We start from the raw sequence: 4,737 nt of genomic DNA, 5'->3' as shown, positions 1-4,737 counted from the left end.
ACTCAGATTGCGGACAAACCAGGAGATCCTTCAACAGGGACATTCATTGATGCCATATTCATGGATCACACTTACTTCAGATGCCAGATGGGATGGGGGGCTCATTGCCAACAATCTTGGGCCCAGGGAGTATGGCATCCATCCCAGAGGAACCAAGTATCGAATATACTGGAACTGAGAGCAGCCTACAGAGCGACACAGGCCTTTGCCTCCCTGATCAAGGGTTCGGGTGTTGGTATTCAAATGGACAACAGAGCAGCGGTGGCCTATGTCCAGAAGCAAGGAGGTACGAGGAGTATAGCGCTGATGAACGAGTTACTTCCGCTGATGTCATGGGCAGAAAAAAATCTGACAGCCATCAGAGCTTCATATATCCCAGGAATACAGAATATTCAAGCGGATGTGCTTTCCCGAATGAAAATACAAAACAACGAGTGGATGTTGAATCGAACAGTCTTCAAACAGTTGGTACGCCTGTGGGGTCTCCCTCAAATAGATTTTTTTGCTTCCAACAGGAACAACCAATTACCGAGGTTTTTCTCCAGACACCCGACCCAGGGGGCTGCGGGAGTAGATGCTCTGACACCATGGCAGGCCTCATTAGTATATGCTTTCCCACCAGTGCCACTCCTGTTAAGGTTTCTAAAGAAACTACAGATGGAGAAAGTGGAAGCATTGTTAAAGAGACTCCGTAACAAAAATTGCATCCTGTTTTTTATCATCCTACAAGTTCCAAAAGCTATTCTAATGTGTTCTGGCTTACTGCAGCACGTTCTACTATCACCATCTCTGTAATAAATCAATTTATCTCTCTCTTGTCAGACTTGTCAGGCCTGTGTCTGGAAGGCTGCCAAGTTCTTCAGTGTTGTGGTTCTGTGATGCATCTCCCCCCTCCAGGCCCCTCTCTGCACACTGCCTGTGTATTATTTAGATTAGGGCAGCTTCTCTCTTCTCTCTTATCTTTTACAAGCTGGATAAATCCTCCTCTGAGCTGGCTGGGCTTTCACATACTGAGGGATTACATACAGGCAGAGCTGTCTGCACTCTGCAGGAAGAAACAGCCTGACACTTCAGTGGAAGATAGCTGCAGGGGGAAAGAAACACACAAATGATCTCTTGAGATTCAAAAGGAAGGGTGTAAACAGCCTGCTTGTGTATGAATGTATTTTCTATGTGTGGACATACTGTACATCAATCTACTTCCTGTTTTGGTGGCCATTTTGTTTGTTTATAAACAAACTTTTTAAAACTGTTTTTAACCACTTTTAATGCGGCGAGGAGCGGCGAAATTGTGACAGAGGGTAATAGGAGGAGATGTCCCCTAACGCACTGGTATGTTTACTTTTGTGCGATTTTAACAATACAGATTCTCTTTAAGGGCGAGAAAGATATCTATTGGATTCTCAACACTTAGAGAGCCAGACTTCTTAAATCCCTCTATACCACAAGTTTTGGACTTTATTCAGACAGGAGTTGATTTAGGCTTAAAGGGAACCTTAACTGAACGGGTGGTAAAGAGTTTCACTTACCTGGGGCTATTACCAGCCCCCTGCAGCAGTCCTGTGCCCTCGGAGCTGCTCTGGAATCCTCCGGTCCCCCGCTGTCACTTAGTTTCGTTTTTGACGACTCACCAGTCGGCGGGCCGCCATGCGTATTATTGGACGCATTCCCTACTGCAATTAGCGCTGTTGCGGACCGCAACGCGTATAAAAATACACGTTGCCACATATCTACGCGTTGCGGTCCGCAACAGCGCTAATTGCAGTAGGGAATGCGTCCAATAATACACATGGCGGGCGGCCGACTGGTGAGTCATCAAAAACGAAACTAAGTGACAGCGGGGGACCAGAGGATTCCAGAGCGGCTCAGAGGGCACAGGACTGCTGCAGGGGGCTGGTAATAGCCCCAGGTAAGTGAAACTCTTTACCCCCCCTTTCAGTTAAGGTTCTCTTTAAGTGTGAGTACCCTTAGAGTTCAGACCTCGGCAGTTTCAGCATTAACAGGCAGGCAATTTGCTTCTGAGAGACTGGTACAGCAGTTTTTTCAAGCGCTATTAAAAATAAGACCTCCAGTGAAGAAGACATTACCCAGCTGGGATCTACCATTAGTCTTGGAGTATCTCTCCTCAACTCCGTTTGAACCAATGGAATCTTGCTCGATCTGGAATGTCATTTTAAAAGCTACCTTCTTGGTGGCCATCTCCTCAGGCAGAAGGATTTCAGAAATACAGGCATTAGGTTGCTCAGAACCCTACATCACCTTTTTTCCGGACAGAGTGGTGTTAAGGCCAATGGCTGGCTTTTTACCAAAGGTGGTGTCGGTTAAACACCTGAACCAGGAATGGACGTTACCATGCTTCACCAATAGTCCGGAATTAGAATCGGTACATCCATTGGACATTGCAAGAATTCTAAGAAATTATCTAGCAATAACAGAATCTTTTCGAAATGCTGAAAACCTGTTTATTTGCCAATCTGGTCCTAGGAAGGGTAGTGGGGTCTCATCAAGGACAATCGCAACATGGATTGTTAGGTTAATCAAAGCTGCTTATAATGCCAGGGGGACAGATCAGCATTCCTCAACCTCAGCGCATTCTACAAGGAGTATGTTCGCATCCTGGGCGGCATCTGCGGGAGTTTCGCTGTCAACAATATGCAAAGCAGCAAATTGGTCCACTCCAAACACATTTATTAGACATTATAGGATTGACCCTGCAGCATTGACTTCTGTAAATTTTGGGAAAAGTGTCCTTATGGCTAAACATAAATAAGTTATTTGCATTGAATTCCCACCTGTCTTGTCTTTTTTGTGCTAGTTATATCCCATAGGTATGACGACATGGAGGTATCAGGAAAGCCAGAAAATTTGTACTTACCTCTGTAATTTTCCTTTCCTGATACAACTCCATGTCGTCATACACCCACCCTCTTGTTGCTAGTGTCTGAGTACTGGTAACGAGGATGAGGGTTAGAGGGTCATGACCTTATTTATAATCTTGTATTGGGTCCTATAGGGGTCAGGGGGGCGGAGCTAACCCATAGGTATGACGACATGGAGTTGTATCAGGAAAGTAAAATTACAGAGGTAAGTACAAATTTTCTGGCTTTCTATCATGGCTTATTAGTAACAGTGTGGCCCTACTAGTAAATGTAGGTAACTCTCAAAGGATTATTGGGGTCTACCGTAAGAGGGGTAAACATACCTCCCAACTTTTTGAGATGGGAAAGAGGGACACTTAACCACTTGCCGACCGCGCACTCATACCACGCGTCGGCAAAGTGGCAGCTGCAGGACCAGCGACGCAGATCTGCGTCGCCGGCTGCAGGCTAATTAATCAGGAAGCAGCCGCTCGCGCGAGCGGCTGCTTCCTGTAAATTCACGGCGGGGGGCTCCGTGAATAGCCTGCGGGCCGCCGATCGCGGCTCACAGGCTAAATGTAAACACAAGCGGAAATAATCCGCTTTGTTTACATTTGTACAACGCTGCTAACAGTAGCAGCGTTGTACTGGATCAGCGATCCCCGTCCAATCAGCGGCCGGGGATCGCTGTCACATGACAGGCAGGAGCCTGCTAGAGGCTGCACAGGACAGATCCGTTCCTGTGCAGCCTCGGATCTCCGGGGAAGGGAGGGAGGAGAGGGAGAGGGGGAATCCTGCGGTAGAGGGGGCTTTGAGGTGCCCCCCGCCAGCCAAACGCAGGTAGGAGCGATCAGACCCCCCCAGCACATCACCCCCCTAGTGGGGAAAAAAGGGGGGCGATCTGGTCGCTCTGCCTGGTGTTTGATCTGTGCTGGGGGCTGTAGAGCCCACCCAGCACAGATCAGCAAATACAGCGCTGGTCCTTAAGGGGGGGGGGGGGGTAAAGGCTGGGTCATTAAGTGGTTAAGCGATGCTTCTGCCAAACCCCTGATCACGCCCCCGTCACACCCCTGGTCACGCATACCATAAAGATTTCATAAGAAAAATATGTTGTTTTATAATTCAAACCACACTGATCCTTTCTATCCTGGTTCATTTTCCTTCATATTAACATTTTAAAATTAGTAATATATCAATTTAAAGGATGGGAATAAAGTTTAGAGTCAAACACATTTTTAGTAGAGAAATATATATATATATATATATATATATATATATATATATATATATATTTACTTAGAAAGAGGGACAAAGTCCTGAAAGAGGGACAAATGAGGAGGAAAGAGGGACAGTTTGGAGCTATGCTAAAAGGGGCTAGTATTGGAAAGCATATAGGGCGATGGGTTTATCAAGACTAGAAAGGAGGTGATATGAATATTAGCGTAGCTCTGAAATAAATATATATACATCATTTTTCGTGTTTGGTTAAGGGGGGAGAGAAAAGATGCCACACCAGCCATTTTCTGCCTTCATGTCTATATTGTCAAAATCATTTTGCGTCAATAAAGTTATTGATTAGTGTTACCTCATTTCCTTTTAACTCCGCCTCTCCGCTCTCATTGGTTGCTTGTCCAAGCTCTACGCGCTGATTGGCTGTGACTCCACCCTTACTCTGCGACCACTACTTCCTTATCCTGATTCCGGGCTACACACTGCTCCTCCCTTGCACCTGATTGGTCAGCTGACAGATCTGTTGACCAATCAGCGGCTGTGTTTTCCTCGGTCTCGCGCTGGACGATGTATGGAGCGCCGTGATTGGGCTGTTTTCCTCACCTATCATTTCCTGATGCCATCTGATTAGTTAGCGGCTCCGCGGCGC

The sequence above is a fragment of the Hyperolius riggenbachi genome, chromosome 7, assembly GCF_040937935.1.
Source record: "Hyperolius riggenbachi isolate aHypRig1 chromosome 7, aHypRig1.pri, whole genome shotgun sequence".
Lineage (NCBI taxonomy): Eukaryota > Metazoa > Chordata > Amphibia > Anura > Hyperoliidae > Hyperolius > Hyperolius riggenbachi.
This window is presented reverse-complemented; position numbering follows the sequence as displayed.